Source organism: Muscardinus avellanarius, assembly GCF_963383645.1.
Source record: "Muscardinus avellanarius genome assembly, chromosome: 7".
In the NCBI taxonomy this organism is placed as follows: Eukaryota; Metazoa; Chordata; class Mammalia; order Rodentia; family Gliridae; genus Muscardinus; species Muscardinus avellanarius.
Window position 1 is genome coordinate 73,021,074 of NC_137793.1, and position 25,160 is coordinate 73,046,233.

Here is a 25,160-nt window from a genome sequence, read left to right on the forward strand (position 1 = left end):
TGAATATGGAATAACTAATATAATCTTTGGCAATAATAGAATTGGTTTTCCCTGCTTCTACCAGGGAATAATTAGTATCCTTAATTATTTTTTGTATTTATGCCTTTATCACTCCCTCAGACTGTCAGTTCTTCCAATAGTAAGAATTGAATTTCTTCTATTTGCATCTTCCATCTCTTTTTAATTCTCTCCATTCTTGCGGCCATTATGGAGTCATATGCTAAGTTTATAATAGCTACTAAAAGTTATTTGCTGGGTAAATGAATTAATTTTATATGAAAAGAATACATCTTCTCTGATTTTTTATAATTGTTAATTTTTTTCTATATTGGTTTAAAATAAGTAAATGTGAAGGTGCTGTTCGCTCTTCATGAATATGAACCAAAACATTGCCTCAAAATCCAGTAAAAATGTTTTAGGTTTTATTAATAAATTGTTTTGTGTGTTACTGGGGATGGAACCCAGGTCCCTTTTCTACCTCTGGGCTATCCTCCCAGACCTATTTTATATTTTATTTGGAAACAGGGTCTCACTAAGTTGCTGAGAGCCTCACTCAGTAGCTGAGGCTGGCTTCGAACCCGTGTGATCCTCCTGTCTCAGCCTGCCAAGCACTGGGATTACAGGCATATACCACCACGCCCAGTTTATTAATAAATATTTTGAGAACAAAGCTGAAAAAGTTAACTGTTTATTGTATGAATTGATTTTTTTAAATACAGAGATTTATGCTAGAACAAAGAAACCCTATGGACTCAATACAGAGTGAAGAGAAAATGAGACTAATGCCCATCTACTGTTATGTTGGTAGATGTTCATGGTGTGTTTGTGTGTCTGTGCTCCTTGGATGAAATCATTCATTGTATCTTTGTTTTGTGCCTTATGGATAGGACTTATATTTTACTTTCAGCATTAACTTCTCATTATATATAAACATATAAGTATATGGGTATAGTACAGATAAGTATTTTGGGCTTTAAGCTATTTTTTTCTCTAATAATCTCGTTGCTTTCAAACTGAACCCTTTCAGTCCTCATGATATTACAGGATATCTCCATGTATTACCTAGGTAGCATGTTCTGTAATAAACATGCTTCATTTATGTTTGCCTCATGATGCTCAGACCCTATCCCAACCCCACATCAAGGATTATGATCCAGGTAATGAACACAGACTCCCTGCAGCTTGAAAAGTTTGAAGGCTTTTAAATTCTGTCTTTGCATTGGCCTTTTTGGTTTCCAGTTGGGCCATTTCTTGTTTTTTCCAAAACTCTTTTAGGAGACCAAGATTAAAATAATCTAATTGTGACTGAAGATCCGCTTCTCAAGTCTTATATATCATGTTTTTACACATATAATCCAATATCACGTTATACTATTTAGTAGCAGTAGACCAACAGTAATGCATCCAAATTATGTTTTCTCACCTCGCTAATAAACAATTCTAATCATATGAGTTATAAGGAGAATAGCACTGTTTCCTTTTTATCTATTTAAAATGTTTTAAGAGAATTCACTGCTGCATAATATCTTAAAAGAAATTGATCATACTTTTCCTGTAATAAATGTTATTCTGACAGTAAAGCATTAGTAACCAATTGATAACCTAGCAACAATATTGTGATCTCTTTAGATAATTAATCTTAGCTATTTTCCTGTCAGAAGCAACAGTGTTTGATTTTATGTTGAGCTAGAAAGATTGCCAGTTTTGAAAATTAAAAAGCATTCCTTTTATATTATTCATTCCAGTAACAATTTATGATGGCGCATTTAGCTGCTGAGCGCTTGTCAACAAACGTAATTATGTTTCGATATAAACAAGATTGGTGGTTTTCCTATGCAGCTCCGTCTTTGTTGAGAATATTTTGATCTAGGTTTAGATTATACAAGCTATGTATTTATGTGTCATTGTTTTCCTCCTTTGTTAATAGTTTTTTCTGATAATTACTTATAGGCAAACAAGCATGCATTTAGGATCCTTATGCACAGGGGACGTCAAAAGGAGAAGAAAAGCCGCACCTTTGCCTGGACCTACTACAGCAGGTAAACAAAAGAGGGCTTGGACCAGAGCACAGATGTAGGTTTTCTAAGTCGTCAAGAACAAAATATAGGTATTTCTTCCTCATTTGCACTGAAAAAGTGGTACAATGGCAAGAAACTACTAAAGCAAATTATCTGTATTTGGTATCCAGACTTATGTACGTTCCTTGAATAAATCCTCCAGTTAGCCAGTCAATCAAGTGTTTGCTACATACCTGCCTAAACGCAAAAATTTTGCGTGAAGTGTCAAAGGCTACAAAAACTTCAAAGGCTGCACAATTCAAGTTTTTTTCAGTCTTGCTGGAAAGTAAGACATACATATATGAAATGACAGATGATGCCAGGAAATGGATAGTAACAAGTTTTAAAAGTTTAGCAGCAGCAACAAGGCCCCATGTTGGAGTTGAGAACCTGGCTTAGGAATGTGGAAGTCTGATTCCTAGTCACACCTGTAGCAATATTAGATTCATTTTATTGAGACGGCACTAGCATTAGAATAGAAAACTCTCATTTCTATCTCAAAAATGATGTCATTCCAACGACATGCCACTCTAATAATGAGTGTGGTTAGAGAATACCATAGCGGCCGAGCAAAGGAAAGTCACTGTAGACCAGAGGGGACAGACCTTCCTGGAGGGCAAAGACTCAAGCTGAATAGTGAAGGATGTGAATGCGTATTTTTTTCAAGATTTCAAATGAGTGGTGGTAAGGAAAGCACAGAGAGGAAGCCAATGAGCACTAACGTGTAGATAGCAGCATGTATGAAGAAAGAGTGGCTACGCCAAGAGATGTGGTGCAGCAAACCCCATGAGGAAATGTTTTCAGTATAAGTACTTGATAAGTTACCCAAAAAAAAGAAATAAACCTTTATCTATTGCATAGATTTGTGTGTGTGTGTGTGTGTGTGTGTGTGTGTGTGTGTGTGTGTGGTGCTGGGGATGGAATCCAGGGGCATTCTACCTCCAAGCTTCCAAGCTTCACCCCCAGCCCTATTTTTTTATTCTTTATTTTGAAACAGGGTCTCACTGAGTTGCAAAGGGCCTCACCAAGTCCATGAACCAGGATCCTCCTGTCTCAGCCTCCCGAAAGCTGGGATTACAAGCATGTACCACCATGCCTAGCCTGTTCTAGCCTGTTATGTAGATCTTTAACCACTGAGATTACTATGAAAATAAGATCTGTATCAACAGAAGAATAACCAATGAGAGAAATACATATATATATTTGGAAATGTTTGTGTGGTAAGGTTAAACAAAATCAAAAATGTGAAGCTCTATTTTCTGTTTCAAGAAGCTGTTCCATAGTTCAGCACTAGAAAATTGAAGAATAACTTAAAATTAGAGTACTCCTATGCAGTTTTTTTATATAAAGGGCCACATTATAAAATACACATGTACATTATGAAATACACATTTAGTGATAATACTTGATCTTCTGGCTGTACTGAATCTTCAAGATTTGAAATTAGGAAACACCTGTTTACAAAGTATATTTGCATTTATGTAGAATAATATTTTCCATTTATTTAATATCTACAACGAACGAGAAACTATTTTATATTTACAGCAACTATATGAAATGTGTGTTGTTAGCACTGTACAGGTAATAAAATTAAGATTCATAGACGTACTAAGTTAACTGCCAAGATGACATAATCACTGACTAGCAGGAAGTATCTGTCCTTAGTCTGTGTGACCCCTGACCTCGTGCTCTTTCCATAATCATGTGCCTTGAGAGAATATATGTGTAAAGACCATTGTATGGCGTGTGTTGATTTGAACTCACAGTTTAAATACCTTCAGTTGTATATATTTGTCCAGTTATTACTATGCAGAAATACAGAACATTCATTAAATACTTCTAATACACCTCTTTATAAGGAATGCACAGTCACATTTTCAATCAAATGCCTATCATAAGTTCTTCAAATCTTTCCTAAGGCAGGGACGGATTCTTTAACATCCCCATTCCAGCTCAATGGTCCCCTGAATTCTCTCATCTCTCAGTGATTCAAACATTAGCAGCAGAAACAGTACAAGAACAATTTTAGGATACGACTAAAGCCCTGGAATGGTGGCAGGCAGGGAGAGAGGGCACCAGCGCCCGGGCCAGACGTCTGCACATATGTGAAGTGAGAAGGAAAATGCTTGCTGGTTGAGGAAAGGATAATACAATTATTTCTACAAGGTGATTCTGACATTATAACTCAGTAACATCAGAGGAAACCATTTATGTGGAGTATAGGCACAAACATAAAACTCTAGCCTAACACCGTCTCTTGTCATAAGCTGCTTTCAGATGTTACAGTTCAAAACTGTTGCGATTCTCTTGAGATTTAGGAATTTATCACTGGATTTTTGCTTAAAAGATAAAATTCATATAAATTATGTTATTCATTTTCAAATCTGTGCATAACTGTTCCTCTCCAAGAGGAAGAAATTGAGGTTACTTATTAAAAGTCCCTCAGTTTTAAAAAGACTATCTTCTAATACTAATGAATCAACTCCGAGGTGAAGTTGAATTCAAGTAAGAAATGCTTTTGCATAAATACACTTTGATAATGAGGTTATGAATCCTAGATCCTATTGTTCCTAAATATTGCAAAACTCAAATTTTAAAATATAATCAGCCATATTAATAATCAGATATATTTATAAACTTGTGAAGTTGAGCTGGCATGTCGAATTATTTTTAATATAATATTCTTGCCATTTTCACAGATCCTTCCAGAGATCCCCCAAAACACCCTGGGTTAAGATATAGCTTTATTGTTCCTTTTGCCTTTAGTTGACATTGAATCTAAGCTGAAAAAATACGAGAGAGAAAAACATTCTCCTATGAAACAGGGAGAAAGAGTTAAAAGACTGACAGCTTGAACATTGTTTAATTACCCTTTCTGATTTCCATGTAAAATATTATGCTATCAGAGCAAGTATAAAAATGATTTGCCAAAAACTATCAGAAATCTATAATTAGGCCCTTTAACTTTGTAATCCAGATGGGATTTATATAACGGTTTATGACTCTCAAAATAAAGCAACATCTAATACTCATGATAAATAACAACCTGTTTTAAACGATTTAAGATTAATAACCCAAGATTTAATAACCCCAAACCTGATCAAGTTTACTGGACAGTGTGTTGCAGATTTGTCTCACCCTCTTTTAGCAATGGCGTTGAAGCATAATTTCAGTCGCTCTGGAAAGCTACAGACCAGTCAGCGGTGTTATTGGTTGAACATTTATTAATTGTGACAGGAACAACGAATTTATTTCACTGCTTTAGCTTATTTACTGCTCTTTCGCCTTTGTGTTTTGTATTGACAGAGTAAAATGAATATTGATAAGGTTAGATATTGATTTTTTAATGTATAGCTTGTTCTCTGCCTCACTCAAAGTCACAGACCAAAAGATAGTGGATGTCTCAGTAGCAAAGGATGTAGATTTACTATTTTAAAATTGAGAACTATTGAAGCAAGGAGGTGTGCCAGCAGAATGCATTTTATAGTTTGAAAAATGTCATCTGTAAAGGTGAAGAAAAGCAGTGAACAAAATAAGAATGGTATTAACACTCTTTATAAAGAACAGTCAGCAATGTTGGTTGTGGTCTGTGTTTTTAGTAAAAGTTGTAGCTTATTAAGAATTTCATAGTGAAAAAATTTAAGTAGGTTTGTTGATATATAGTTGCTACATTTAAAACCATTTTTTTGGGCCACGATGCAGTACTGAATTCAATGCTATTTACAATTAATATTGCTTCAAACTGTTTTGCTTTCTCTTGAAGTATCATAGTGGAAATCTTCATTATAACAGGGGCCAAACTTTTCTATATATTATAAGTTGTACAAAAGAAGTGCCTACAGATTTAGTAGTGATATTGCCCCAAAGTAATTGTTTTTATGGACATGTGAGTGCTTAGCAAGAGGTTACATTATATCTTCTGTGACTTTTCAACTTTTTCTTCCACATCCTGCTATTATTTCAGGAGGAAAATAGTCTTCACAGATATTTAAGGCAGTAAAAGCAGGTTGTATATAGTACGATGGGATGTGTTTAAAAGGTATTCTTTTAAATAAAAGTAAAACCAAACATAATCAGAAATGTTTGATGTAACCTGCTTTCCAAGATACTAAATTTCTTCAGTTGTCCAAACTTATCTTCCCAACGATGATGTATTTAGTTCCTTTTATCATTGGATCTCTGTGACCCCTGTGGAGTACCTTACTTTTCCATGATATTAAAACAGACTTTTCTGAGGAGGCTTGTTAATATTTCTGAAGCCAGACTATCCAAATGAATAGCTAAATCTTAGGAAGCATGAGCTCTCCATCTCCTGACATATAGACAGAACACTGGCCCGCTCGAGTGTTTGTTTTGGAAGAGTCTGAATAAATAGTCTTCATTATCATTCAGTTCAGGGGATACATGGGCAGGATAAGCACACATATAAGGTAGAAAATAATTGCTGTTCCTGACAATTTGGAGACTAAATAATGAGAAAGTACTCAAACTATAGAATACCTGAAAATGCTGAAGAAGATGTAAAACCCTCTTTTTTTATGTGTAACAGAGATTGCAGGAAAGAAAAGGAAATGTTCATGACCAAAAATGATCCTGCGCAGCCCCTGTGCCCACACACATTATTTTCAATTCTGAAAACCTTGAGGCATATTTGTCAGTGTCCCAATGCTAAGGGGACATGTGGGGGCTGATTGTAAAGCTGCTTTTGAAGTGAGAACCTCTAAAAAGCTCCATCCTTAGGAGGGCATAGTGATGCATGCCTGTAATCCCAGTACTTGGTGGCTGAGATGAGAAGATCACAGGCTTAGGCTAGCACACAGTAACTTAGTAAGAGTCTGTTTTGAAATAAAAAAGGCTGGGGGTGTAGCTCAGAGCTAGAATGCCCCTGGGCTCAATCCTCAGTGCCATACACAAATTGAATAAATAAACTAATTAGTTAATTAATAATAAATAAACAAGCAAAAGACTAAAAAATGAAAGAGAATAACTTAGGGAAAGATAATTGTGGTAAAGAACAAAATAGAAATTTGAGCCGGGTGTGGTGGCGCACGCTTGTAATCCCCACACTTGAGAGGTGGAGACAGGAGGATCGCGCAGGTTTGAAGCCAGCTTCTTTGGCTTAAGCGACCCTGTTTCCAAATAAAAATATAAAATAGGTCTGGGAGTATAGCCCAGAGGTAGAAGGGTTCCATCCCCAGTACCACCAAAAAAAAAAAAAAAAAAAATAGAAATTTGAGTTATTGTATGTATTTTGAAAATGATCAGATCATCGGATGGGTGAAAGGCAGAATAAATACAACTGAAATACAGAGTTGCAAAGGGCCTCACTCAGTAGCTGAGGCTGTCCTTGAACCATGATCCCCCCCCCTTCTCAGTCTCCCAAATGCTGGCATTACAAGCATGCACCACCATGTCCAGCTGAAGATAACTAATTTGTATGTGAAAATAAGAGATAACTAAAATATTGCACAATAGTAGCCTGTAAAATATGAGGGAATTAGTCAGATACGCATTTTAACTTTTAAAGAAATCACTAAAAGAATAAAAATATAGTATATAGTTTTCAAGCTGATATAATCAAGCAAAAGATGCCAAAAAAAACCCAAAAATGTATAGAAAAAGTAAGGTTACTAGCATAAGTAATATAGTAAAAAATAAATACAACTATATCAAAATCATAATGAATATAATGGAGTAATGGTATAATGAGTACATGGATCAGTTAAATTTGGGGAACAGTTTCACTAATAAAACTAAGCATATACTTTTTATAATAAATGCAACCTAAAGCATAAGGTGCAATTTAAATACTAGCCAGAGAAAGCTAGATTTATTATAGTAAATCTTGAGATATATCAGTCAAACTTGTTAATATTTTTAAATAAATTTTCCAGGAATTTGAAATCTATGAGTACTATAAAAACCTCAGTCAGTTGGGAAAATGTGGCAGAAGAAATGACATGATAGAAAATACTGCGATTTAAGTTTAATTTTCTGTCAACAGAAAGGGTAACATTTGAACTCAGATACCCCTGGGTTCCACCCTCAGTACCACACACACACACACACAAAAAAAAAAAAAAACCTTAGAAAAAATGAGGCCAAAACTACCTATCTTTCATGCTGATAAGGAAAATCAAATGATGGATAATTTCTAAGGACTACAAGCATCTTTATATTAAAGTTAGCGACATATGTCAGTGTGTATGTGCCCCATATTTTCCATATACACATTGAGAGAAGTTAAAATTACAGTTCACACATTACCCCACAAATTTTTTAATGGTCTAAAATATCATTATCACTAAAATTTCTTATATGAAACAGGAGGTGGAAGCAGGATAGCAAGTTGAAGGCCAGCCTTAGCAAAGAAAAAAAAAAAGGGGGAGTAGAGATAGCCACGGTGGTGGTGCACATTTGTAATCCCAGTACTTGGGAGGCTGAGACAGGAGGGTCACAGGTTTTTGAAGCCAGCTTCAATAAGTTAGTGAGGCCCTCTGCAACTTAGTGAAACCCTGTTTAAAAGTAAGAAATAAAATTGGGCTGGGAATGTAGCTCAGAGGTAGAATGCCTCTGGGTTCAATCCCCAGTGCCACCAAAAAAAAAAAAAAAGGAATAGAAATAATAGCATGTACCTAGCCCAGTTTATCACATTTCTGGTACATAATTTCTGGTACACAATAATAGTCTTGATTATAGAAAATATACATCCATGTGCACCTGTGAGGCTTAAGCAGTTTTGTTGTAAGTTATTTTTAGTTTTATAAAAATGTGTACTTTTTTATAATCACTCCCTATGAAATATATTTCTCTATATTGAAATATTTATTAATAACACAAACAGCTGGTTATGGTGGTACACATCTGTAATCCCAGTACTGGAGAAGCTGATAAAGGAGAATTTCAGGTTTGAGGCCAGCCTCAGTAACTTAGCAAGACCCTGTTTCAAAATAAAAAATAATAAAGGCTGGCATGTAGCTTGGTAGTAGAATGCCTTGGGTTTAGTTCCCAGTACCATATATATAGACACAATCATTTCCCCAAAGGCGATAACAAATGATGTCTTACATTCAAAGTTTTTATCACTTCAGAAAAAAGAAACTGGTTTTACATTAAATTTCCATTGTTTAAAAAATAATCATATTATATTTATGGGTAGTTCACTATTTGAACTGATTTTATTCAGTGAGTTATGATGGAAAATGTAATATTGCAGCCGTGTGTCATGCTTGTAATCCCCTTGCTTGGGAGGCAGAGACAGGAGGATCACGCAGGTTCGAAGCCAGCCGCGCTGGCTTAAGAGAACCTGTTTCCAAATAAAAAATATATAAAATAGGTCTGGGAGTGTAGCCCGGAGGTAGAAGGACTTCCAGGAACCCCAGTACCACCAAAAAAAAAAAAAAAAAAAAAGTGATATTGCAGATCGCATAGAATGGTTTGAATTTAGTGAGGCTCTTTTGCATTCAGAAATGAAATAAAAGATTCAACCAGGAGTAGTAACATCTACCACTTTCTCATTTCTCAAATTGTGTTTAATTGATGCTGCCCCTTGGATTTTTAACAGTAATAAAAAATGTGTGCCCCTAAATTAGTTACTGTGAACAAAGGATAGCTTACAAGTCATGGTTTTATTAACATCAGTAACAATAATAATAGCTCTGCTTTTAGCTGGCTAGTAAAGTAAGAGGGAAAAGAAGAGGGAAGGAAGTGATGGTGAACTAATAAATGCCTTGTGGACACGGGGCAGGGACAGAGGCACAGCATGTGCCACCTCCTTCCACTGGCTGCAGATCCAACATCAATACAACACTTTAGGAGCCAAATTACTAAACAAGCTGCCAATTAGGCTTGCAGTCAGATGGATAGATTAGTGGCTAAGAGAGGCTGATACAAGATTTTCATCTCTTGAGCCAATTACGCAAGTGAATTACCCTCCACGGTACCCTTTGGAAGATTTGAGGGGAAAGGACCAACTTGGCTGTAATAGATATAAGAGGTTCGCCAGAGAGGGGCAGGAACGGAGCACACAGAAGGGTTAGTAGGCTGCGGTTTGCTACAATTGCCTGAGCAGAAGGAGAGCCTTCTAGGAAAGGACTTAAAGGATTTAGCACTGCCAGGAGCAAAAGAAAAGGAAATTATGGTGGTGGTAGATACTGTGCTGAGACTGAGTTGTTCCACTCCCAGGTCTTAATCTCATAAAGTAAGGATGAGAGACCAACAGGGGATCTCACTGTAGAATCATTTTCCATGAAAAATGAAATATCTGTTAAGATTGTGCTTCTATATGTGAAGACTTAGCATTTTCAGAATTAAATATCCTTTTTTTTTGTCTTCCAAGCACAAAATAATGCTTTATTTTACTTTTTTTTTTTTTTAAAGAAAGAGAATTACTTCTTTTTTACCTTTAAATACAAGCTGGGGAATAAAGTGGCCAGGCTCAAGCCTCCATGCTTAAATACCAACATTTCAAAATTATGATAATGAGTTAGTTATCGTTCGCTGTTCACTCTGGGACTAACAACTTACCATCGTTGAGCAATTTCTGTAGAGATGTTTTAAATTGGCCTATATTTTTAAGATATTAAACAAATTTTGAAGTTGAACTTTTGCAAGCTGTTGTACCAAAAATATAAGTAAACAGATGTGTAGCCTAGAGCAGCATTAGACCTCTGATCTGATTTTAGCCTATGGACAGAATTAAATTAACTCATGACAACCACTGAAAAATCATGGATAGGAAACCAGCTGTAGTGCACTGTTTACCTGGGTAAACCTAAGCAGCAGCTGCTCTGAGAAAATGTGCATACCTTGGAAGTCTGTCTGGGTGGCACCATAATCATATTTGCAAAATAAAAACTTAATTGTTTTTTGTTATATTTAGCATTATTTTTACAAAATGCTTTTCATATATTTTGTATTCAAGATATCCGTTTTTATTCTCTCCCACCCCTCTCTCTCTCTCTCTCTCTCTCTCTCTCTCTCTCTCTCACACACACACACACACACACACACACACACACACACACACACACAGTACAAGCATATTTTGCCCTGACCACCAAGTAGTGAACAATATTAGTCAAGAAATTTTTTTATAATATCATATGTTTCTACCCACAAACTAAGAAGTATTCTTCTGTTACGTGTTCAGGTACTTGTGTCAACAAGCTAAGAATGTATTTGATAAGTCCAAAGGCCGTTAATTACTGTTATAACTCAGTTCTTACTCCTTTTAATGAACTTAGCAAATGACAAGGATTATTATTGTTATTCTCAGTCCTAAAATGCACTGAAAATTGAGAATACAAAAATGTTTCTAAAGGGCCTTCAAAATCAGTGGATGATTACTCCATAGTAATTAAGGGAACTACCATTGTGAAAACTCATCCCTAGCACTTAGCATTTTTCCTTGTTTACATGGGAAAAACCCACTTACTCTTCCTCAGAGTGCCAGATACAAATTACCATCAAGATTTACCATTGGTTCAATGGTGACATTTCCATTTTTTACTGTGAGATATATATATATATATATATATATATATATACATAAAATGTATATTTAAGCTGGGTACAGTGGCTCATGCTTGTAATCCCAGCATTTGGGAGGCTGAGACAGGATCGAGGTTCAAGGCCAGCCTCAGCTACTTAGTGAGGTCCTTTGCAACTCAGTGAGACCCTGTTTCAAAATAAAGAATAAAAAATAGGGCTGGGGATATATATTAGAGGTAGAATGCTCCTGAGTTCCATCTCCAGTACTGAAATAAAAAATGTATATGTAAAGTTTAAAGAACAATAATAAATTCACAATCGGTGTAATCACTACCCAGGCCAAGCAATAGAACTGTACTACAGTATGGAGCACCATAGGTGATATTTTTGTTATTATTGATGCTTGAAGATCCTTCTTTGTTATATTCCCATCCTGGACAGAGTCTCAGAGAAGAAGGCAGAAAGTTCCATCATTTTTCCTCCCTTTTAGGTGAAAGGGTATAAGGAGTAGGGGAAACGTTGCCATCAAATTTCTTAATCAGGGAGAAATAAAATAATTGATAGTCGTGGAAAATGGGTGTAAGGGGAGGAAAGATGTGGGTTGATGCTTAAGAGACAACTGAATCATGAGCTTTCAAAAATGTTGAGCTGTGGATTTCAACCTCTGTCTAAAAGACATTTCAGAGCACAAACAGGTTATACCTGGGACTGCGCTGGTACACCACAAGCACCCAGCAGATTTTTGAGAGTGAAACATCCTTATTCCTGGAGGATTAGGGAGAACTATGTGAAGATAGAGATCTTCAATATTCTTTCCTTCTGATTTTCTTTTCTTACCTGCATCTCTAGTCATTAAAACATGGATCTGAACAGATAAAAGAGGAAAATAATAAAGGGATGCAACAGATATTCATAAATGACAAGAAGATTACAAGAATTTGAATTCCTGGGAATTCAGGATTCTACCAGTTGTGCTTTTTGTTTTATTTGTTTGACCTTAATTTTGGTTTTATTGCATGTCAAGGTCCTGGGTAAATGTAAATACTATAATATAAGTTGGCACTTTTAAAAATTACCCATTGAGGCTAACATGGTAAATGTTATAAAATGAAAATAAATCCACTTGTAGAGATTTTGTGGTTCATAAGGACTTTCTTTACATACATGATCTCATCGGGTCCTACAACTTTGTGTGCAGCGGACAATGTATGTTGTATTATACCTCTTTTTTCATATGAGAAAACAAAAACCCAGAGAGGTTAAGTAACACACCTTGCTGCTAGGTGGCAGAACTGAAATTCTAAGCGAGCTCTTTCTTCCAATGTTCCCTCTATTATAATTAGTACCTAAAGATATATCCAAGAATGAATAAACAACCCTCTCTGGGAGCTTGCTGGAAAAAAAAAAAGCTCAGGGTTTTCGTAGCTTATTATCTTCATATTTATCTTTACTAATGTATGTTGTCATGTTCTCATTTCAGGAATTGTAGGTGAAAACGCCCAGCCAATCCTAGAAAACAACATTGGAAACCGAATGCTTCAGAATATGGGCTGGACACCAGGGTCGGGCCTTGGACGAGATGGCAAGGGGATTTCTGAGCCCATTCAAGCTATGCAGAGGCCCAAAGGCTTAGGACTTGGGTTTCCACTAGCTAAAAGCTCTCCCACAACTACTGCCCCCAATTCAGGAAAACCCTCCTAAGAAGAAAAGCAAAGAAGTTACTTACATTTTTTTTTTCTTTTCACATATCCTGTTGTTCTAAAATTACCATGTACTTTTCGGTTTTGAAGCAGAAGTCTGCATTGCCTTGAACTTATCGCTCTTGCTTCTGACTGCATATAGTCCTGCCACAGTGATAGAAATGGGATTTTTTCACAGTTCATGGTGCTAACCTGAAACCCTATACTCTTAACTTCCAGCTCTTTCTAGGTATAAAGAAAAGCTCATTTCTTTTATTTATTTTGAGCTCATATTTCTTAATGCTTTGCTCAATTTATGCCTGAGTGTTATGCCCAGGCAGTTGTGAGCACACCCACTGGTTTCTAAAATAGGATAGGCCCAAAAGGATGGACTTTCCTATCATTCCATCAGTCTCAAGCAAGTCTCTGGAACCTTGGTAATTTCATATTCCTTAAACTTGGCTTACCTGTGTGGATTTTTTTAACTGATACCCATTAATTTTCTTTCTTTAGACAATGTAGTATGAATTTCACAGTTGACAAAGACCAATTAATGTTTGCCTAGGATATTTTGACAAAAATAAACCTCATCATTGTTATCACCATAATGCCGTCAACATTACTTTAATGCCAAATGTATAAATTTCACCTTGTTTAGAACATAACTATTGAAAAAATATATTTTTTTCAATTCACCACAATTGACTGTAAATGCTATTCATCCAGACACCTCATCCCAAAGGTTATTTTTTAAGATCAACTCAAATGTAGTAAACTGACTTACCATCTTTGCAACTGGCACAAGCACCACCTGCTGGAGTATTATTGGAGTAAATTATTAAGCTATTGAATCAATTTATTTGAACGTTGAAATGGCTCTCCCAAGATTTCAGATTTCTGGCGACGGCCTAACACATTTACAAGTCTGGCGATGGCCTAACATATTTACTAGGTCAGCAGAAGAAAGTACTGATTTACTTTTCTAAGATCTAAATTCTTACTTTAAAACGAAGCATATCAAGTCATTGTTATTTTTATGCTTAGTATAATTTTTAAGTCACATGCTTCATAGTGTCAGAGATTCCAGATTTCTCTCAATTTAGAAAATGTTGATTTGTTGTCTTCATTATTATGGGCTAAAAAATTATTATTACTATTACTGTTAGATTTATAATGGCCTCTATAGATCTTTACCATTACTGGTTGAATAAAGATAATCCATGTGAATCACCTATTACTTTTTTTAAATTTTGCAAATTAGTAACAAAGAGATATTTAAAGGCAATAGAGGAGGTTTATGCATATAAATGACCTTTTTCAGATGGTCTCCTAAAAAAGAGGAGTGCATGGGGGAAATCAACCTACCATTTCAAAGCCTTGATGGTTTGCCAAATATACACATTTCTTTTAAGAATTATCTATTTCCTAGGGGTGTTACAAGAGGACAGAGTGGTTAGGGGACTATAGACTATCAGATGAGTTGCTCTTTTTGAAGCATTCATACTAATTTTTACAAACCCTGTCAAAGTATTATTTTCTACAAGATTATCACTAGAAATTTGCCATTTTTAATGATTTTTATCTAGTTCATTCTATTTATTTTGTGGCGGGAGGGATGAAAGAGATTATATACAGGTCTTAAAACTTCTTTGTTATAGTTGTTTTTTTTAAATTTTATTTTATTGGTGCACTGTATTCATACATCATAATGGGATACAAACTTTTGTAGACATACATGCCCATATCACCCAATCTGCCCCTACCCGATCCACACCCCATTCTCTCCCCGTCCCTCCTTCCCATGCTTGGCTTAGTGGTTGACATCTATAGTATTATAACAATTTATCCAAAATTAAAAATGATAACCTCACGTAACAGTTTCATTTGTCTGATACCAAGCTTTTGATGACTTAAAGATAACATTTCAACATTTTCTTTTTGCTTTCTTTCTTACCAGAGGATTTTTTTTCTATTTTTTTAGGTGAAACTATCATATATTTATATATTTATTTTTCAGAAAGAAATATATCCTAATATGGAATATGGATTCTAGATACCCAAAACGATCTTGGAAAAGAACAAAGCTAGAAGATATATATTTTCTGATTTCAAACCATATAAAGCTACAATAATTGAAACAGTGTAGTACTATTCTAAAGGCAGATATATAAACCATTGGAGTTAAATACAAGCCTAGAGCTAAATTCTTCCCTATATTGTCAAGTTATTTTTGACAAGGTATCCATGAACATTTGGTGGTAGAAATAATGATGTTTTAACTAAATATTGTTGAAAAATAATTACATGGAAAAGAATAAAATTGGACCCTTACCTAATCCCATATACAAGTATTAACTCAAAATAGATAAAAGACCTAAATATAAATCTTAAGACTATAAACTTTTAGGAGAAAATCTGGGTCATAAAACCTCACAACATTGAAATTGGCAGTGATTTCTTGGATATGATTTCAATGGCACAGGCAACAGAAGAGTATACAAACTCCCTAAAAAATAAAAAAATATTGTATATCCAAAGACAGTGTAAACAGAGTTAAAAGTTACTAATAGAATTGGATAAAATATTTCCAAATGCTATATCTGAAGGTATATTAATATTCCAACTAGAAATCCTAAAAATTAACAACAATAAAGGCAAACAATACAATTTAGAGATAGGTAAAAGACTAACATATATAATGAATCTCCACAGATAACCAATCTTAGTTGTCTGTTGGATGGAAACTCTTGTTTCTCTGGTTCTGGTGTGTGTTACCTATTTCTTCTTTGTAGTTAATCTCTTTGAGTATTTTCTCTAGTGCTGGTTTTGAAGACATAAATTCCTTCAGTTTCTGTTTGTCACGGAAGCTTCTTATTTCTCCATCTAATTTGATAGAAAGTTTTGCTGGGTAGGAAATTTTTGGCTGGAAGTTGTTTTCTTTCAGAGTTTGGAATATGTTACTCCAAGCCCTTCTGGCTCTCATGACTTGGTTTGGGAAGTCTGGAGTGATTCTAATTGGTTTGCCTCTGAATGTCACTTGGCCCTTTGTTTTTGTTGCCTTTAAGATTCTCTGCTTGGCTTCCACATTGGTCATTTTGACAATTATGTGGCGTGGGGATCCTCTTCTCCGATCCTGTCTAAAGGGAGTTCTATAAGTTTCCTGGACCTGTGTGTCAACCTCTTGCTCTATGTTTGGAAAATTTTCTGCTATTACTTCCTTGAAGAGATTGTTGATCCCTTTGGTTTCACTTTCTTTTCCCTCCTCTATTCCAATTATTCTTAGGTTAGCTCTCTTAAAATGGGCCCATATTTCTTCAATATCAGATTCCTGCTGTCGGATATTTTTTTCTAGATTAGAAACTATGCATTCATTTTTGGAATGATCATCTTCTAAGAGCGAGATTCTGTTCTCCATGTGGTCTAATCGGTTGTTTGTGCTTTGAATTGAGGCCTTTACTTCATTAATTGCATCCTTTATCTCTTTTTGGCTCTCTCTGAGTTCTTTTCGAAGCACCTCTATTATTTCTACAGTTATTTTCCTGATTTGATCTTCTAGAAATCTCTGATTTTCTGTTTTATCGGGTTCTGATGTTGTGGGGTTGTGGGTATTCACTGCTCCAGTGTTATTCCTCTTTCCCATGATTTTGGAAGTTTGTGCCTTCTCTGGGTTCTTCCCTTGGGTCACTATGACTTCACTTAAGGTGCTCTGGATCTCGAGTCTGTAGTATCTCAGATCCCAATACTCCTTTACTGGGTTGTATCACAGAGTCTCCGACCCAGGGAGTCGATAGAGGCTGCTTTAAACTATGGGGGGTGCCAGGTTGCACGTTCTCCTATGGTGTGATATCTCTGCCACTGCCACTCCCCCACTGGGTCAAGTCCCAGGAGGCACAATACTGGGATTTCTCCTCTGTGCCCGCAATTTGACTCACTGTTCTTGAGTACGCAGATGTAGCTGTACTGGACTCGGTGAATTCACTGCTGTTGCTGCCGGTGGCAATATGGCGCCGCTGCCACGCCCTCGGCCGTGAGGCTGGCGTATTTTTTCTTCTCTGGTTTTGAGTTCCATTTGAGTCCCTGCAGCGTGTGCTGAGCTTAGCCACTGGGAGCTTTAAATACTCTCTGCGCCGAAAGATCCCGCCTGGCTGTTCCGCAGCGGCTCACCTTGGCTTGCTGTAGCCGTCCAGTGAATTCGCTGCTGCCACCGGCAGTATGGCGCTGCTGCCGCGTCCTCGGGCGTGAGGCCGGTGTATCTCCTCTGTGGCTCTGAGCTCTGTTCTCAGTCTGCTTTCTCTCTGGAGCCTGGTGATTTTTTTGTTTCTCCGGTGATGGTGTTTTCTGGCTATGAAAGGCGCTGATTTTGTGGTAATGGAGATTGGTTGTTAGCGGGGCTCTTAAGCCCCACTTTTCTCGGTCGCCATCTTCCTGTTATAGTTATTTTGCTCTAAGGATCTATTCCGCAGTTTTTTATTTTAATACCACTGCCTAAAAATCTTCTAAAATTCTAGAATTCTGAAAAGCCCAGTTTTGAGCCACTAGTAATGTGGCTATTGTGAGACTGGTTCCAAGCTCCTGGTATTTAACTGTGGTTTTTCATTTTACTTGTTCTGATGGATGTAAAGCCCTTATACTATAGAAGATTAGTACATGTACCAAACTGGTGGTGTATGCGTGAGCATGTGTGTGTGTGTGTGTGTGTGTGTGTGTGAGGAGGGGATTCCTTAATTAAATATTGTAGTCTTTATAAAAGATAGACTTTATATATAAAAGTCTGCTTCACATTTTCCACTAGTAAAATCCTATATCTTAACACCTAGAGCCCTCTATATGGCTCACAAAGAACTGGAAGTATTTTATATTCTGTTGAGGCACTCGACTATACAGAATATGTGAATCAACACTCTACAAAGTAAAAAAGGACAGTGACCTATGGTTCCCCACACTTCTACAGACATGCCTGTAGCACTCGGTCCTTAAGAAAGTCCAATGCAGACCTAATGTACTGATTGTATTAAACTTAATAGGATAAATAAACATAAAATAGGAAATGTTTAATTCAGGATATGAAGCTCACTGACTTATGTTTTAGGTATAGTTATAGTTGTTTCCAGTTAATATTCCCCAAAGCCTCTATGGAGCCCATGATTTAGACTGTATCCTTCATACCTCCTTTAAAAAGTGATAAGATATTTCTTCTCCCTAGTGAAGCCACTCTTCTATTCTACAAATTAATTGGTTGTTCTAAACATTTTTTTTTTTTTTTTGCGGGTCTGGGGATAGAACCCAGAGGCATTTTACCTCTGAGCTACACCCCCTGCTCTATTTTTTATTCTTTATTTTGAAACAGGGTCTCACTAAGTTGCGGAGGGCCTCACAAAGTAGCTGAGGCTGTCCGCGAACTGCGATCCTCAGGTCTCAGCCTCCCGAATGCTGGGATTACAACTGTGCGCCACCACGCCCAGCATTAAACATTTTTTTTAAGTACATAGTAAGTCTCTCCTCTTACTCTCCAAATTATTCATTCCCCACTATTCCAAGAGAGGCTGAGCATGACAACATTAACATTTTGACTTTATTTATTCTTTATATATTCTTTACACTTAATATTGACCAGACTGTACTGGAGTTATTTCCTTCCTGTCTTCTCCCTAACTACAAATTTTAAGGTTATAGTTCCTTCAAATTTGCTTTTATGTCCAAATTATCTGTTTTTAAAAGAAAATCCATTGCTAACTAAAAATTGCCAATTAGCACTTGAGTGCATAGATTTTATAACTCATAGTGTGGTTATCGAACAGAAGTTAAATGCTAGGACTGAAGATATGCATAATGTGTACATGTAGGAGTATTTACAGTTCATGTATGTATGCGGTATACAGGCATGATTGTGAAATACTGCATTTTATTAATATGTTTAACATGAATTGGTATCCTCAGAATTTACTTGACAGTTGTTTCTTTTCAGTACATTTTATTTCAAGCAGTTTTTTCATAAAAGACATTAATCATTGTTGACATATTTTTAAAACCATTTTCATTTGTATTTTGTCCTCCAAAAAAATTTTTCTAAATTGGTAGTGTAAAATGGAGTTGTTAGCAAAGGATATTTTTAATTTTTTTTTTTTTAGTTTTTTTTTTCTCTTGGCAGAAAGCTATGATAATGGTACAAAAAAAGTAAAAATAAGTAAATAAATAAAACAATGCTTCAGAATGTTATTTATAAGCAGTCATTGTCTTTATGCTTTAAACATTTCCCTCTTAACTTTAGAGTAATAAAAATAATAGGTGAAACTACTTAAATTTCTTAAAATTACTACTCATTGACATTTAATAGTGCAGTTAGGTTAATTGTTATCTTCAAGCTCTGGGAAATTTCACTAAAAATGTTTTAAAGAAAAATGTGGGTAAATATATTTGACTCACAAATATATTCATAGCTGATTGTGACATTTTTCTGTTTTGTTTTCTCTGAAGATAGACTAGATTAATTGGCTTAAGGTCTCTTCAAAAATACTGTGATTGTTATGTAGCGGGGTTCAAGTTCTCTCTGACCACTTAGAGTAGCAATCAATCACAAGTGTTAAAATCACTCCATTTCCCACTTGCAAGTTGTAACTCTTCTACCTGTTTAGATATCTTAAATATTTTGTAAGGCTATTCAGAGTTTGAGTTTCATTTGCCCTATGAGAGGGCTTTCACTATTTATGTCGATTGAATTTTATCTTTTCTCTCAAAAATATGAGTAGAGTTGTTAAAAGTCAGTAGATATTTTTATCCAACAGGTATTAAATACTTATTTCTTTAACAGGCTTGCAGTAATATATACTCAACTGACAAGTGGACCATGAAGACTCCTTCTGCTGAGCTCCTACTAAGCAAAGACTCATTACTTTACACACCTGACACTTTAAGTAGATCCAGATTTGTCTCTAGCGAGTCAGCGCCATTAGCTGCCAGGAGTATGATATACTATGGCCACTTTGAGTTTTATCTGTACATTAGAGTTGTCTCCTGCCTTTGAATTGTCAGACAGTTTAAATCATTCTCAGATTCAGAGACCTCACTGTTGTATTATAGCATGTCATGTTTACTCCTTAATTTTTGAAAGAGTTAAGTAACGAAGGTAGTTTTTGTGATTATTTGGTGGGGTCCCCCCTCCTTGTTCAAACTTTCAAAATAAATCACTAGCATTTGTGTGTGTGTGTGTGTGTGTGTGTGTGCTCGCGGTACTGGCGTTCCTGGAAACCCTTCTACCTCCAGGTTACACTCCCAGACCTATTTTTTTTATATTTTTTTTATTTGGAAACAGGGTCTCTTAAGCCAGCACAGCTGGCTTTGAACCATCTTAAGCCAGCACAGCTGGCTTCAAACCAGCGCGATCCTCCTGTCTCCGCCTCCCAAGCATGGGATTACAAGCGTACGCCACCACGCCCGGCTAAATCACTAGCATTTTTAAAGTGTATATGATGCTTCTCAGCTATAAGATGGTAGAGATGAGACTATTATAATAACATCCCAAATGAAAATAGCCAAAAGTACCATCTGTTTGCATCTTCCTGTTTTTTAAGAAAGGTTGATTTCTTCCTGAACTCAGCATTTCTTAGTAATCCAGGATGAGAAATAGTGAACTCACTTAATATTTCCTTTCCAAAAGTAAACAAATTCTTCAAATCCCTTAGTGAAGTGATTTTTTTTTTATACACCAAAAGTTCATAGTTAGGATTGGGCAAATAAGTTTAGAAAAAGAAAACTAAGGTTCTCCTAGATGACTATATGGCTAATCTGGGATTCTGAAGTCTCTTATTGATGACTATATGATTCAGCTGGGAACAATATAGGTAATCCATGTTGCAGATGAAATATATGAAACCCAAAATATTTTAGATGGATGTGAAGTACTTGGGAGCACACATTCATAGTCTGAAGTTTAAAATGCAAACCCACAGCATTTTTAATACACTAGCTGTAATGTCTTTAGGTATCCACGATAAACAAAATGGTCCAAGATCTAAAACAAGGCTCTCAGCCCTCACATCTTCATACACCTACCTTCTACTTATACTGTTTCAAATAGCTCCTTATTGTTGTGGCCATCCCAGTCTACTTCACATATTTGAATATCACAGGACAGCCTATCAAACTGAGGGAGCCATTGCGGAGCTCACCAGAAGCCAGCATGTTTTGACTCCACACATTGTGTGTCTCCATTAGACCCTTAACAACTCGGCTAGAAACAAGCGGCAGATTTTTTTTTTCCCTGACTCAGTGAGTAATTGTCTGCGCTGCAGTGACAGATGTGCAATATAGCAGCTTCTTCAGGAAAAAATTAACAGTTTGTCCAGCATGTCAGCTCGCTCTTTTTAGTGCTTGGGAGGTCTTGGCCCCATTATGGATGATTTAGAAATTGAGGCAAGCGAAGCCCAGCTGCCTGGGCTGAAAGCCTTCATGCATCGACCTCATCTGCATTCCAGGACTCTCACATCCAGAAATTGGTGGAGCCCCTCTGGCCACAAGATGAGGATGGGCTGACAACGCCTTGATTTGTTGAGAGAGAGTAAATGGGTTTTTCAGAAGATGAGGAAATATCACCATTACTGGCCAATTTACAGCATTTTATCTGTTCTTCAAACATGTCACTTTTGTTATTGTTGCATGGTAATTACATAGTGAAACAGAAAACAAATTCTGGTTACGTATTCAGATGGATTGCAAAATCATATAATCCTGATAAATGCCCATTTATGATACACATGGATGAAAGGTTCATTTTAATTTTGAATGGCTAGCAGAGCCATAAATAGGATATAGGATTAAATTCCAGAGAATCTGATTATATCAAAGCAAAGTCTTTCTCTTCACTTTTTCAGATTCAGGGAGATAACATAAGGCATTTTCACAAACGGGGTTGTCTTGAGACAATATAAAAAGTAGGTTCAGAATTGCATTCTGAAAGGCTTTAAGGTAGTTTGAGTGCTGTCTTGTCCCAAGGACAAGCCAGTCTCAAGAGCCTAAGAAGCCGGTGGTTCTGTGCCAAAATACTTCTCACCTGGAGGAATAAACAGCCCAATATATTGAAACTTGAATTTTTGATGATGTCTCCGATCTCATCAAACATTTAGAAAGTAGAAATGTTTTTCTTGTGTTCTGCTTTATAATAAGATTATTTATTCCCCAGGCCAGTTAGCATAAAAGAATATTCCTATGGAAGTTTGACTGAACATGCAGATAATGAAACACAGAGATGGAAAGGACCAAGGGGGGATGGCACCCCAGGACCACTACTTAAAGTGTCAGGTGTGGAGAATAATGAGTCTTTGCTTAGTAAGAACCCAGCAGAAGGCATCTTCATGGTCCACTTGTCAGGTGAGTACATATTACTGCAAACCTGTGAAATAAATGAGTATTTAATACCTGTTGGCTCCCAACTTCTCTGTGGCAGGAAAGAGAGATCGAAGAGGCACACCAACATTTAACTGCCGTGGCCGGGGGGAACACATGTCGCTTTTGTTCATGATCCATTGGCCAGAACTAGACACATGGGCCCAATTGAATCACAGAGAATCTGCCCGGAGTAGGGAACATGTGAAGATCTGATGAGCACTAACCATTCTGCCTCATAGACTTAAAGGACATGTCCAAACTGATGAGTGTCAGAGCAGCATATACCATATTCAATTGAACCTAAGATGCCATCAATTTTAGATGCACCTTAATTTTATGTGGAAGGGAAGGAGGGGGAGAGAGAGAAGTAAGAAAGAACATACTGCCAAATTACTGTCCATGACCCATGGTGACATGTATCCCAATTTTAGGATTGATTTTAAGAAGGATAAACTATATGTGTTTTGTTTTGTTTTGTTTTTTTCCTGCAACAGTGGTGCAGGAAAACAAAATTCTAAGGAATGCCAGGGAAGGCTTCATGGTGAGGTAGACTGCAGCTGCTCCTGGAAGAGTGCCAGTTGCTTTACCAATAGCTGCTACTGTGCATGTTGATATAATTTTATGTAAAAGGCATAGGCATTGGAGTTACTATCCTGAACTCAGTGCCCAGCTGTGGTACCTCTGTATGACTTGGTGCCAATCCTGCTAATTCAGGATCCTTTGCTGAATTTAGGAATAATAATAGCTACCTCATAGGATCCTGATGATTAAATGAAATAATTTATATATAATACCTTAGCAGTGTGAATGACATAATGGGCACTTTAAATCTTTATATTTTGTACACTTTATTTTCCTGTTTCTAACAAAATAAGTTGTTCCTGTTTGTTATTTTCCTGTTTTTTTAATTTATTTTTTTATTGGTGCACTGTATTCATACATCATATTGGGATAAAAAAAAAAAAACTTTTGTAGACATACATGCACACATCGCGCAGTTAGCCCCTACCCGATCCCCACCTATTCCCTCCCCATCCCTCCTTCCCATGCTTGGCTTAGTGGTTGACATCTAGTATTATAGCAATTTATCCAAAATTAACAATGATAATCTCACATAACAGTTTCATTTGTCTGATACCAAGCTTTTGATGACTTAAAGATAATATTTCAATATTTCTTTTTGCTTTCTTTCTTACCAGACAATATTTTTTCTTTTTTTTTAGGTGAAACTATCTTATTTATTTTTTAGAAAAAAAAATGTATCCTATTATGAAATAAGGACTCTAGATACCCAAAACTCAAAAAAGAACAAAGCTAGAAGATGTATATTTTCTGATTTCAAACCTTATAAAGGTACAATAATTGAAACAGTGTAGTACTGTTATAAAGGCAGATATATAAACCATTGCAGTTAAATAAAAGCCTAGAGATAAATTCTTCCATATATTATCAAGTTATTTTTGATAAGGTTTCCACAAACATTTGGTGGAGGAAATACGAATCTTTTAACTAAATATTGTTGAAAAATAATAATTACATGAAAAAGAATAAAATTGGACCCTTACCTAACACCATATACAAATATTAACTCAAAATAGATAAAAGACCTAAATATAAATCTTAAGACTATATACTTTTACAAGAAAATCTGGGTCATAAAACCTCACAACATTGAAATTGGCAGTGATTTCTTGGATATGATTTCAATGGCACAGGCAACAGAAGGGTAAACAAACTGCCTAAAAAATAAAAAAAAAATATTCTATATCCAAAGACAATGTAAACAGAGTTAAAAGTTACTGATAGAATGGGATAAAATATTTCCAAATGCTATATCTGAAGGTATATTAATATTCCAAATAGAAATCCTAAAAATTAGCAACAATAAAAGCAAACAATACAATTTAGAGATAGGGAAAAGACTAACATAATAATGAATCTCCACAGATAACCAATCTTAGTTGTCTGTTGGATGGAAACTCTTGTTTCTCTGGTTCTGGTGTGTGTTACCTATTTCTTCTTTGTAGTTAATCTCTTTGAGTATTTTCTCTAGCGCTGGTTTTGAAGACATAAATTCTTTCAGTTTCTGTTTGTCACGGAAGCTTCTTATTTCCCCGTCTAATTTGATAGAAAGTTTTGCTGGGTAGGAAATTTTTGGCTGGAAGTTGTTTTCTCTCAGAGTTTGGAATATGTTGTCCCAAGCCCTTCTGGCTTTCATGACTTGGTTTGGGAAGTCTGGAGTGATTCTAATTGGTTTGCCTCTGAATGTCACTTGGCCTTTTGCTTTTGTTGCCTTTAAGATTCTCTGCTTGGCTTCCACATTGGTCATTTTGACAATTATGTGGTGTAGGGGTCCTCTTCTCCAATCCTGCCTATAGGGAGTTCTATAAGTTTCCTGGACCTGTGTATCGACCTGTTGCTCTTTGTTTGGAAAATTTTCTGCTATTACTTCCTTGAAAAGATTGTTGATCCCTTTGGTTTCACCTTCTTTTCCCTCCTCTATTCCAATTATTCTTAGGTTAGCTCTCTTAAAATGGGCCCATATTTCTTT